Genomic DNA, 14,317 nt, shown 5'->3' on the forward strand with positions numbered 1-14,317 from the left:
TCTCCCAAAGCACTAACACTCAGTACTTTTAAGATGAGCCAGGCGGGCGTGGTCCCTGCAGGCGGGCGGTGCATGCCAGTCAGATTCGTGTCCAAGATACTTGCTCTGGCTGAAGTGCGATGGTCCCGGCGGCTGCAGCTCGTGGGCATCACCGTCTGGGCTCGTCTGCAGGAACCACCAAGGACAAAGGGATGGAAAAGTGCTTTTGATCAGAAACGTGTCGCCCCCTCCTCTTTTCTCATCACAGCGACCTAATGTTGATCTGCAGAAATGCTTATTATTTTACAGAAATTGCCAAGGAATGTTGACCAACATACATTAAAATAAATTGTTTGAGGAGAGGTTTATTATCCGTTTTAATCCTAAGTGGTGAGAGGAGCATCTATTCCCCGCTCTGATGACGAGGCATGTGTCTGTGTGTGGGAGAAACAGAAATGTGTTCACGAACATTTATCTGGCAGCGGAAGAAGTCGCTCTTGAAATAATTCCGGCGGATATTTTGGCCTGGACCAGGAAAAAAAATGGATTAAAGACCAGTTAAAGAATCTAGAAGGATTCGAGTCATTTCACCCGGATATTCCTTTGTGGCCGTGTAAACAATTACCCACTTGTTTGGTTGAAGAGGTCTTTCGCTTTACTTCTCTCTATGTTGCACTATCCCCTGATTCTTAACGTGCGTCTGTCCGTTCCCAAACCCTCACTATAGTCTCAGGTCGTTGTGTAAAAGTGTGATAAAAAAAAAAAAAAAACAACACATTGTCCCTGGACCCTTTCTGTCGATATAATGATGTAAAACTCACACTTTTTGAAGTTTTCCCATTGGAGAGCTGTGGTGCAGGTCGGGACAGTTTGGCAGGCTTTTAGATATTTGTGAATTAAACCAGAGTATTCTACAATGCAGTCTAAATGTGAAGAAAATAAATAAAATGCGCTACTCAATCGTTCAAAGAGCTTATTCATCAATTCGATATTTCTTTGCGCCCATAAAAGTGTGAAAAACCCACTGCCCGATCAAAACAAAAGTCTCCACCTGAACTAACTCTTATGACAGGCCTTAAATGTCATTAAAAAGCAAGGAAACGGGCATTAACTGTACATTTATTGGGAACTCATAAGTATATTACTGTATAAGTTCATCCAAAATACCACAACTATGATCGAAAACATGTTCAGCTGAAGTTTTTTGCTCACAGTTCTCTTCCCTCTGTTTGACGAAGCGTTTGCAAGTCTTAAGAATTAAAATGGCCGCCGCTTGAGCATTGAAAATGGCACTAAAAGGCTTTAAATTGGACTTCCTTCTTCCTGTATGATGTGTGTCAGGTCCAGAGTCCAGAGCTTAACCCCATTGATGCTCTTTGGGATGTGCTTGGAAAGGCTTTGCACACCGGTCACGATCTCCCATCATCAATACAAGATCTTGATGAAAGATTAAGGCAACAATTGATCCCTTTTTTTATTTTTTTGGGGATAAATTTACCAGTTTTGTTATTGAATGAAATGCATTGATCCATGTAAACCAATGACCAATGACCCTAATCATCTGTATCATATCGATTTTTATTAATTAATTTGACCTGTTTTAACCAGGATAGTCCAACAGAATTTTAGGGCCAGATCTTGTGCTTGGAAGAAGGAACCGCAACGAGGAAATGTTGTGTTCTTCCTTAAAGGTGCACTATGCAACTTTTTAGGTGAAAAAGAATCTTATTATTTGCATGTATTTGACCTTTAAGTGACTCTGTGGTGTTATGGGGGCAGCATGGCACCTTTGCTTTCCCTCACAGTGGCCTCTGTGACGGCCTCTGTGACAAATAACAACACCATCGAGTCACTAAAAGGTCAAATACATGTAAAATATTTAGTCTTTTTTTCACCTAAAAAGTTACATAGTGCACCTTTAAGCATTATAGCCTCTCACAGGTGAAACTAAAAACTTTATTAACCCCATCGTGAGGTAAAAGAAAGTGATGTAGCCTATAGATACAGACGGCATCTCTGGACTCGCCCATATATGGTCATGTTTGAAAACGGTTGAGGGGGAAAACGATTTGGAGGAAAATTGAAACTTTCTCTAATAATTCAAAGACAACTTTAACAAACGCTGAATTATGAATATAGTTTTCTACTAAATAAAGATAAAAAGACATGGAGAGGAGCAAAGAGGTTCAACAGCCCATAGATACATAAATAACGGAGAATGCTAACATGATGCTACATGTTAGCACCGTGCTAATGCTAACGCTAGCTAGCACTGCCGTTTTTTTTCCCGCTTCTACTGAACAATCTGCTGTGAAAAAATATCCATATGGACCCGATTTAGACTTGACTTTATTTATGAGTGATAAATGAGTTCATATTCCACCAGAAAATGGCTAAAACAAGAGTTTTCCCCCTCGGCGAAGCCACGCCCCCTTCTATGACAAGTTACCGTCTGTATGTCATCAAAGGCAAAGGCGGAACAACCAGATATCGTAGCGTGTGTGACCTTTTCTTTTTGGGGTTCAGGCAGTGACTAAAAAATATGGTCCCAAACATTATATTGCTGAAAATTTCTGTCCATTTTTCCCGTTTTGTGAAATATTCTACTTTTACCTCATTCCACTGTTTAATCGAATGTCTCCACTCCTCTAGAAACAATATATGCGTAGATTTTCTGCATTTGCGGAATGAAAAACGGCACTAAAGAGCCTTACGTTTGCCGCACTGACCCCGACCTTTACCCGACTATTCCACTGGGAACAACTTCTGCTGATATTTTTGAGAAAACCATCTTAAACATATGCACTCTCTCTGTGTCCATACCCAGAATACAGTACAGACTCTGCCATCCCAGTATCTAAACTACTAATATTGAACATTATTTTATCGTCACAAGCAAAAAAATGCAAGACGTTTATACCGGGTTGTTTTGCATGACTCCTGCTCGGCCATCGTCAGCTCCTCCTCCTTTTTAGTTCCCCGCGAAGGGTAAATACAACTGCCACTCATCCAATAACGTATTTCTAATCGTTTTGTTTTTAGTTTTCAACCAAAGAGCGTTTTACTCGGAAGTGTCATGAGGTTAAGACATTGGTGCTATCGTGTGAAATTGCTTAAATGGTGAGTTTAAAAGGAGGTTATGTGGGATATTAAGATCTTTTCCCCCTCAAAAACAAAAGAAAAAATCCTACATACCTTTGTTTTAAGCTTCTAATTTAACCAAGCATTCAGCGGGTAGATCTATTTTTTGACACAAATCGATGAAGTCGTGACTGTGACTTCTCGTCTTTGCCCACAAGAGGGCGCCGAAAGCTAAACGTTATAAGCTAAGTCTGATGATGGTGCTGTGCAAGTCAGTAAAAAAATCCTTATCGCTGTCTTTTTTTGCCGGTCGTTTCCCCGAGTAATAATCTTACGAAGCGAGATTTTAAGCAGCCATTTTGTCTTGTTTCTTTGCAGTTACAGATCAGATGGATTTAATCAGGGCCTAAATGTCAATAAAAAGCATCAAATTGGCTCCTAAGTCTAGCTTTCTTGAAAGGCTATGATGCTTTTTTTTACTGCATAAGCTTATCAAGTATTTAACTTCTTGCATTTTCTCCAGTTCAGCTTCACCCAAATCTAAAAGCTTAAAGGGATGTTTCAGGATGTTTGACACAGGGCCTCATTTCCTAGTTATCCAGAGTGTTGCTGATTTCTGGAGATATTTGTTTGTAATTCATGCAGTTCTTATATTTGAAGAGTTTCGTGGTGCTAGGCTAGTTTACTATGGTATCAGCTAGCCTGCATTAAAAACAGTGTGACCCGCTCCACAGAGCACCTATAACACCAGAACAGTGTTAATTTTGACAACATATTTTATTTTAGTCTTAGTCTTTTGACTAAAATGTAATTTAATTTTAGTCAAGGTTTAGTCAAAAAAAATAATTCAATTTTAGTCTAGTTTTAATCGACGAAAATTGCATGTCAATTTAGTCGACTAAAATTAAGGCTAATTTAGTCGACTTATATTTATAATATTCATTATAATCATATTTAATCTTGTTCCTCTGCTTCATGGAGCTGCTCCACATGAACAAAACTCAGAGCTGATCCTTTGGCAGTGACTTTACATGATCTAAGGCTTTTTCAGACGGTCAATAGAAGTTTGGATGATTTTAGTCTCTCCCTTTCATTTTTATTTTAGTCGACTAAAATATCTGGACATTTTAGTCTCATGAGAAACTTTTAATTTAGTTTTAGTCCAATTTTAGTCGTCAAAAATAACACTTTGACTAAAATTAAGACTAAATATTTTAGTCGACGAAATTAACACTGCACCAGACTAACCATATAAATGTCTGTGTCGATAGAATAATGTTTGGAATATCACTGACATCGCATTTTGAGGGACTATTTTCTCGCATCACTCCGAGGCTCAAATAAGTTATTTTAAATGCAAAATGGTCAAAATTACTCTATGGACACAGACATTTATATGGTTAGTCTGGTGTTATAAGTGATTTGCCTCAGGTGCTCTGTGGAGCGGGTCAGACTGTTTTTAATGCAGGCTAGCTGATACCATAGAAATGCGCTAGCCTTGCATTAGCCTAGCGCCACGAAACTCTTCAAACATAAGAACTGCTTGAATTACAAAAATTACAAAACCCATTTACTTTTTCTTTGCATTGTAGTCACTTTTTTGACAGTTTTTTGTCACTTTTTTGTCTTATTTTTGTTACTCATTCATCGCTTTTTGTCACTTTACTGTTATTCTTTGGTGGCTAGTTTTTTCAAGACACTTTTAGATTTGGATATAGCCAAACTAGAGAAAATGTGCTCAAAAGTTTCCAATTTTCATTAGAATATACAAACTTCCCCTCAGTCCTCTGTTTGTAGGAATGTTTGTATATCCCAAGAAATTAAATCCGCATTGATTTTGCCTTTGTGGGATTTAATATGATCGTATATTGACATTAAAATGGCACTAAAAGGCTTTCTGTTTAACCGCAAAATAATACGTCAAAATAGAAAAAACGAAAGGGTCAAACCAGGACTTTGTTGTGACTGTTTAGTTCCCCTGCGTTTTTTCGACGAGACAATGATACGTATTATCCTTGAGTCTCTGGATCCAGGCGAAAGTTCCCACGCTTTCCTTCCGCCATTTTGTTTTTGCCTTTCACTCCCTCCCCTCTCCTTTTTTCGCTTTTTTAAATTTTCTTCGCTTGTTAAAACATGAACTCGATGCTCGACAGTGATCACAGAGGATAATAGTTTTTATTTCTTCACCGCTCTCCATCGAGAATTTACGTGTGGTTTGTCTGTATAGGTAAAAAATAATAACAATAACGGGGGTCGATATTTGACGGACGCCGGTGCGGACACTGGATCGTCTCCTTTTCTTTTTTTTTTGGGGGGGGGCGGGTAATTTCTTGTAATTTAGTGTTTGAAGACAATGTGTACAAAGGAAATGTGTGCAATTAAATGAACATAGGACTTTTATCTGGTATTTGTTGAATTGTATAGTGGCTAAATGGAGTCGGTTTGAAATGTTTCGGAAATAATAAAAATGTCAAAAATCACGGCGACGCTCGATCCGCAAGAGCTGCTTCATCATTTACGAAGCTTTGCTAATGGTTTGTTAATCGTTTATAAGCACTGGCTTTGTTCACTCACGTTGCTTGATTCTGTCTTATGTTTATTCCCACTCTAATGACGGAAGAAGGCATCAAAGAGACGACACAAATGGGATTTTTAGAGTTTGTAATGCACGCAGAGCAGCGGTGGAAGACGTTATTCTGTGAAATTGTTACGTAAGTGAAAGTACTGAAGTGTTCAAAGGTAAAGGAAGGAAAAATGTGTTTATGAATCATAACTTTGCAGCATCAAAACATGAAAATTGCCGCCATGTTTATAGATATCATAATAAAGGCTAGATGTCTTAAGGCGGAGTCACTTCCGGCATCACCGGCGGCCATCTTGCCACAGGGAAGCTTTCTACAAATGGTTTCGTTAACGTGGCTATAATTCTGATTCTGAATGGTGGAACATGTTGTAATAAAGATTTTTTGGACATTTCTGATATTCATGACAAACCAAACCGTTTGAAAATCTGTAGAAAATTGAGCAGGTTATCAGAGCCGTGGGAAGATGTTTTAGTTAGGGGGCGCTGAGGGACAAAATTTACCCCCAAAATACTTTTTTTGTGCATATATCCTATTTATTAAGCTCTTAACTCCCGCCTGAACCGAGAGCATTTTCTCCAGTTCAGCTTTACCCAAATCCTGTAGGCCAGTGTAACGCCTCATTTGAAAGACCTACAAAACTCATCTAAATGGATCTTTTTCCTCACGTCATCAGATTTTTTTTCCATCTTTTTGGGGGGGGGGGGTATTCAATTCATTTTTTTGGTCATTTTTTGTCTTTTTTTTTTTTTTTTTTTTTCATTTTTGTCACATTTTTTGTCATTTTTTTGTCATTTTTTGTTCTTTTTTGTCATTTTTTGTCACATTTTTTTGTCATTTTTTGTTCTTTTTTTGTCATGTTTTTGTCACATTTTTTGTCATGTTTTTGTATTTTTTTGTCATTTTTTGTCTTTTTTTTTCCATTTTTTTTTTTTGTCACATTTTTGTCACTTTTTTGTCATTTTTTGTCTTTTTTTTGGTCTTTTTTTCACATTTTTGTCATTTTTTTGGTCACATTTTTTTGTCATTTTTTTGTTCTTTTTTTGTCTGCAGTTCACAAACTATCCACCAGGGGGTGCTGCAGCGCCCTCAGCACCCTGGGTTCCCACGGCCTTGCAGGTTATGGTCATTTGAAACGTACATGCGCCATAAAACACAATGTTACGAGTGTCCCTGAGGCAAGATGGCCGCCATATGAAATCTATGGCCATATTCTCCAGCTGTACGGCGACACAGCAGGGACAAACCTTCCTTGTCCAGAGTCGGTGGTATTGACGTACATCTACACAGCGCCACCTACTGTTGCGGAGTGTGAGGTTTTTAAATAGGACGAAACTCATGGGCAACTTTATTAATTTTTTACTTTAGAGCTTTTATAATAATCTAGAGGAGTAAGAAGTGTGCTTATGAATGAATAACAAATGATGAGGCTTCGTTAAGGTTTACTTAATGATGAACCAGAAACTAGAAATGCTTTTGTTATGAAGTGTCGCCAAAGTCACCTATTCTGCTCTTTACTCTGTGAGATTATAAACCAATGTACATTTGCTTTTTTTTGTTTTTAGGATTTATTCACAAAGTGGCTAATTGATATGGAAAAAGAGCAATTACAAAGATGAATTTTTCACAGTTAAATAAGGGAATAAAGGCGGTTTGCCACTGTTTGTAAACTTGAATCTGTATTTTGTGATTTTACTGCTGAGCCTTTTTTCTTGCGTCAAACTCAACGCACTGGAAACTGGAGGGAAGAACATCTGGGCTGTGTCTGAATGTCCACACGCTATTCCCTCTAGGGCGCCATTTTGTCCTGATGTCCAGAGAGAAAAAAGTATGTACACAAAATGTCCCACAAAATAACAATATATGGCAGAGCCGTGGGAAGATATTTTAGTTAGGAGGCGCTGAGGGACAAAATTTACCCCCAAAATACTTTTTCTGTGCATAAATCCTATTTATTAACCTCTTAACTCCCGCCTGAACCGAGAGCATTTTCTCCAGTTCAGCTTTACCCAAATCCTGTAGGCCAGTGTAACACCTTATTTGAAAGCTAAGATCTACAAAACTCATCTAAATGGATCTTTTTCCTCACGTCATCAGATTTTTTTCCATCTTTTTTGGGGGGGGGGGGGATTTAACTCATTTTTGTCTTGTCTTTTTTTTTTGTCACATTTTTTGTCATTTTTTTGTTATTTTTTTTTTCATTTTTTTTTCATTTTTTGTCATTTTTTTGGTCATTTTTTTCGTCACTCTTTTGTCAATGTTTTATCACTTTTTTGTCACATTTCCATCATTGTTTTCGTCTCAGTTTTGTTGCTATTTTCACACCTTTTTTCCTGAAGCTTTTGGACTGGGGTAAAGCTGGAGAAAATGTGCTCGGTTCAGGTGCGAGTTAAGGGGTTAATATTGCCTGCAGTTCACAAACTGTCCACCAGGGGGTGCTGCAGCGCCCTCAGCACCCTGGGTTCCCACGGCCTTGATACATGGTCATGTTCGAAGCAGCCAAACAAAGAGGGAAAATAACTGAACTTTATCTAATTTCTGCACAATTACTTTAACTAACTCTGAGTTATGAAGGTAGTTTTCTACTAAAGACAGATACAGGCACATGGAGAGGAGCAAAATGGTTCAACAGCCCATAAATAGCCCATTAAAAAACGGACAATGCTAACCAGGAAGCTAAGTTCATGCTATGCTAACGTTAGCTTAACTGCCGTTTTTTTTTTCTTCACTTCTGCTGAACTATCTGATGTGGAAAAACATCCATATGGACTTGATTTTGGCTTGACTTTGTTGGTGTGTGATAAATCCATATGGATGTTTATTCACAGCAGATTGTTCAGTAGAAGTGAAAAAAAGGCAGTTGTAGCAAGCGCTAGCTAACCATTAGCATTATCCCGATGTACCATGTAGCATTCTGTTAGCATTCTCTGTTTTTTATGTATTTATGGAATGTTCGACCACTTTGCTCCTCTCCTTGACTTTGTTTATTTAGTAGAAAACTATATTCATAATTCAGTGTTTGTGTTTAAAGTATAGATACAGACGGCATCTCTGGAATCGCCCACATATGGTCATGTTTGAAAACAGTCAAGGGGGAAAACAATTTGGAGAAAATTGTAAACTTTCTCCAATTATTCAAAAAATGCTTTAACAAATGCTGAATTATGAACATAGTTTCTACTAAATAAAGATTCAAAGACATGGAGAGGAGCAAAGTGGTTCAACAGCCCATAAATACATAAATAATGGAGAATGCTAACGCTAGCTAGCACTATCTACAACGGCCGTTTTTTCGCTTCTACTGAACAATCTGCTCTGAACAAACATCCATATGGACCCGATTTAGACTTGACTTTATTTGTATGTGATAAATAAGTTTATATTTTGCCAGAAAATGGTTAAAAAGATTCTGTTTTCCCTCCTCAGCGAGGCCACGTATGTCTGTATCTATCCATCAGCACATTCAACTGAATTCTAACTAAATTCGTCAGCAATTTCTTTGTTTTTTTTTCATCACATTCTGTTAAAACAAGAATAATTCAGGATCAAAACAAGGCAAAAATGACACTAAATTATGAAAATTGTGATAATATTAACTTGGCGATATATTGTGCAGAGCTTTTTTAATGTAAACAGGCAGGTCTTTTAAGAACAAATTGTCCTTATGTTGATCGTGTTTAAATAAGAGCTGTTTGCTGTCATGAGGAGTGAATAAATGAGCATAATAGGTGACTTTCAATTCCTAAATCTTTAACTTAAGTGCCCGCTGGCGACGACTGTCCCTGAACTCTTTCAAGTTGTTTTAAAATCCGACTGTGCTTTCACGAATACTCGACTATCCCTGACACGGAGGGATTTCTGTTTTCTCTCATGAAAAACCCGCAGCTCGAGGCTTTGAATCCAGCGCACACTGAGGTGGAAATGCGTCGTCTTTGGATTTGTTTCCCGTAAAATTTTTTTAAAAAAAATGCAAGACTCGTTTTGTTTTCAGTTTTCTATTGAAGAGGCTTCGGTTCGAGTCGGTGCGGCACGCAATTCTTGGGTTCAAAATGAGACTTTCGTAGTGAGTAACCACGAAGGAATCTGTAGGAGTTCAAGGAAATGTCTAATTTGCAGTTCTGCTTTTTAAATATTGCGAGATTTAATTTCTTTGAGCTCATTTTTTAAAACACATCCAGCACGTCCCTCCAGATTTACATGGGAAGTGTTTAAAGGATCGAGCTCCTTCTCCAGAAAACCAAGTATCTCCCAAGAAAAAAAAAAAAACTATTCATCGGAAAGTTACATTTGGTGCTGGCACAAACCCTGGCAGAATTTTTGACTATTTTTCAAAGAATATGAAAGAGGACACACTCATAGTTAGTGGTTGTGTGAAGCCATTTGTGGTGAAAAAAGAAAAAAATGCCCCCGATCCACAGTTTGCATACCCCGTCCTGTGTATTTCCCCCTTTAGCATCACCCCATAAAAAGCTCTTGTCATTAAAATCTATGAAAACATGACGATACATGACACATGTGAGTCGTGTTCTTTTATATTAAAGCAGTACTAAGTAACTCTTCCCCCTAGAGGCCATAAGCGCAACTGCAGGTGTCGTAGCAAGTTACGATTTTTTAACATATTAATTGTCTTGGAGAGTAAATACGACGCTGACAGGAAAGGTGAAGGGAGAGAGGGTTACTGTGCATCCAATTATACAATAGAAATATTTTTTTTCACTCAAACTTGGCTGTAAATACTGTTTAAAGTGACGTTAGCCCGCAGTTAGCTTTGCCCGTTAGCATGTTAGCTTCTTCTTCGTGATTCCATTAGTGTGTATTGGTGGCTCCGGACCGGTGGCAGTCAAGTTACAAACATGGTTTTCTGGCCAGAGACACCAGGGGGCGATGAAAGACCCTCCAATCATCCCATAAACACTTGTATTACCCCCACAGGGACTACAGGAATAATGTATTAAAGGTAAACACGTTACTTAGTACTGCTTTAAACTGTGTCATGTCTAACAAAATGAAAGAAAAGCATCATGAGGACCAGATAAAAATGCTCCAAAATTACTGGAAAATTAGGAATTTGGGAACAAAAATAATGAAGATATAAACTTGTTTTTTGGTCGACCAATTCCTGTGACATGTGAGACTAAATATGTCTGATTTTAAATGTGTATAAATGACCAGCTCTGACTAAAATAACTGTGTGTTACTCACTCACTGTGAGGCCGGAGACACGAACTCTGTGACAGGAGCAAAGCTGTCGTTGAAGTCGCAAAATAAATGAGACCTGAATGTCAACCGTTAAAGGGAACAAGATTACCTGATTAAATACACCAGTGGTTCTCAACCTGGGGGTCGCTAGACAAATTTGGGGGGTCGCCAGATCATGTAGATAAAATATACATACTTTTTTAGCATATAATATTATATTTTATTGTCGCTTGTGTTTGCTATTTTACCAGAGTGCCATTATATGTTCGTTATTTGATTTGTTTTATGTTAGCCATTTGTTTTTTTCTTTGTTTTTTAAGAATGATGTCGGCTAATGATCCGATTCCTCACGGTGTGACCCGAGCGGGGGGTCTCGAACCCCTTTAACTGTGATAATGGGGGTCGCGGCTCCAAAAGGTTACGAACCACTGAAATACACTAACCCTGCCCCACCTTCTATCACTATCGCTGGGTGAAAATCACCCAAACCCCCAGGCCATAAAAGATGTCAAAAGCTGAAGCTCAGAGACCCAGGACACTCAGATAAACAATGCAGCATCATGAAAATCACATAAATGTCTTTGCTCGGGTGAAAAACACCTGGAAATAGTGTTCGAGGGTTAACCAAAAGGTCAATTATAAACATTATACTGAATTTGTAAAACATTTAGAGACTTACACACTGTCTGTAATACCAAAAAGAAAAGACAATTCCCCACTGTCCTCTCTGGATAAAGTTTGTATCTAGTTTAACAGGGTTTCATTAAAGGGCCTTAAAGTCATTAAAAATCATTACATCTGATTCAAACCAGCATTAACGCTTAAGCTCTTTCAAAATAGGATTTTCCTTAGAGACAGAACCCACAATCACGACTTTAACCAACTATTTATATTATTTTAATCTTTCAAAAACACAAAAACTATAGTCTCATACAAAGTTTAGTTTTGACTCTAAAAGTTTCCCATCGCTCCCCTGTTTGATCCAGTGTTTACATACATTTAATTTGCATGTGTGGCGTTAAACGTACAGTATTCAGACGTTAAAATGGCGTCTACAAATATTACATTTCTTTCATTTTCATTTTTTTATTTATTTCATTCATTTAAAAATGCAACAGCAGCATTTAGCATGAATGAAAAGGAGCAGAAAGAAGTAAAAAACTTATAATGTCTGCCCCGAATCAACACAAAATCATTTACAGTTCCAGTTCATTTAAATGTTAAACTGTCTCATGCAGCCGTCTTTTTTTCTTTTTTTCTTGTCCAAGACATCAAAACACAAAATACAAAATACATAAATAAAGTTGATCTGCTACTCCGCAGTGTCATATTTTTGTAACGTTGATAATTTTACATACTTCTTAAACACATCAATGGACTTAGAAGTTTTAACTTTACAATCAAGACTGTTCCACAGAGCGACTCCTTTGATTGAGAAACATCTTTCCTTTGTTGCCGATTGAAACCTGGGTTTTGTAAAAACCTCAGTACCTTTTAGTTCATATCTGCTTTTTCTCTTATTGAATCTGCTTTGTAAATTATTTGGTAAACTTTCCAGATGAGCTTTATACATGGTTTTTATACATTTCTTTGCTGCCGCTGTAGAAACCCTGTGGAAATAAGCGTACGATTCGAAACTCCATTTTCCCCTTTGAAAAGTTCACACTTCTGGACATTTTGGCCTCACTTTCCAAAGGCAAATACAATGTAAACTTTCATTCCTTCAGACCGACGTACCAACAGCTAAACTAAAAACCGATTAAAGCCTCGTTTGTCGAGCTCTGAGCGACAGTTTCAGCCGGTTTTCTGGAGTCTGAAATGGAAGCCTTTGCAGAGGACACTCAGTCTGCGTTGCATCTGGTCGTTCCACAGAGCTTTTTTTGCAAACTGGTGCAGAGCGACTTCCACCGTGTGTGAGGCGAGAAAAAAAACACCGACCCTGCAAAACTCTCTCCTGCACATTCTCCGTGGTTTCTCGAGTTATGAAAAAAAAAAAAAAAAAAAAACAACGTGCCGCGCTGACCCCACCTCCCGCCCTCGCAGACAAACGGGGGCTCTGGGTTCTTCTCGCACAAAAGCTACAAACTCATCCAGCGACGCCGTGAAGCCTCTTTAGGAAACCAAAAGGGACTTGACGAGCTCGTGTTTTTTTTTTTTTTTCTGTGCTTGTGAACTGTAACCGAGGCCGAGGATTTGAAACCGTTCGAAGTGGCCGATACCTGCGATTACTGACGTCCTCTCCGAGTTTACTGCTTTTCTAAAACCTTTCCTTCAGTCTTAATAAGGCGAGACACTGCAGGTGAATAGGGAAAAAATGTATATTTACAGATATCAATTTGAAACTTTTGCTGTCGATCACTGGCATAAATGTGAGAAAAAAATACATTGCAAGTTTTCTGCCATTTTATCTTTTCTTATAAGAACAAGGTGTTTTATGCCTAAAAATGCCCCAAATTTCCCATCTTTTCGGCGACGAAATCTGAATAACGGATATAGAGCTACGTTCAAATTTATGGTTTCATTTTATTGATGAATGAGTTACCAAGACTTTTTCAGAGCGGATTTTGGATTTCTTGTTTAGTTTTAAAATAAGCTGTTTTTTAGTGGAAAAATTTATAAAAATGTAATTTTCGCCTTATTTTTTGACATTCAAAACTCAATAAATGGGGCTTTAGGGATTAGATAATAAAAAATCCCTCTGAAAAAATCTTCCAAATATTGTTCAGTCCAAGGCTGCAAAATAAAAAAAACATAGTGTCGCCACAATGACAGAAAAATGTGTTTTGAGAAAAAGGCCCTTGAAATTGCATTCTCCCATATAAGTCTATGGGGGAACATTGAATCAGTGCAATATTTAAACATGTTATTGTGAAGATTAGGCATATTTTCTCTTTCCAGGTGAAAGCTTGTATGTTCAGAGACCAATTTGGCCCCAAAACCTGAAAACTGAAAAAATTGAGTTTTGCCTGTAGTGTCTCCCCTTAAAAAAATAACACGACATAGAAGAATATGTTAATAATCACACGGAGCAGCCACTTTAATAGGTACGCCGGATATGTGCGAGGAAGACGTGTATCTGGAGGCGTCATTTCAGATCTTAGTGCCGCTTCTGAACAGGCAGGGCCACCATTGTGTCCTTGGGCAAGACACTTCACCCACCCGCTTCAGTGTTTCTTCTACATTTTCCCCCGATGTGAGGAACGAGGCAAGTTTTTTTTTGCACTTAAGCGAAGACACTGCTGGAAAAAATGTACATTTGGTCTCATTAACGCCTTAACTCCCACCTGAACCGAGCACATTCTCTCCAGTTTGGCTTTACTCCAAGTCCAAAAGCTTCTGGAAAAAAGGTGTGAAGATAGCAGCAAAACTGAAACGAAAACAATGATGGAAATGTGAGGAAAAAAGTGAGAAAACATTGACAAAAAAGTGACGAAAAGTTGATGAAAAAGTGGCAAAAATGTCACAAGAAATTGACA

This window comes from Gobius niger (assembly GCF_951799975.1).
Source record: "Gobius niger genome assembly, chromosome: 3".
Taxonomy (NCBI): domain Eukaryota; kingdom Metazoa; phylum Chordata; class Actinopteri; order Gobiiformes; family Gobiidae; genus Gobius; species Gobius niger.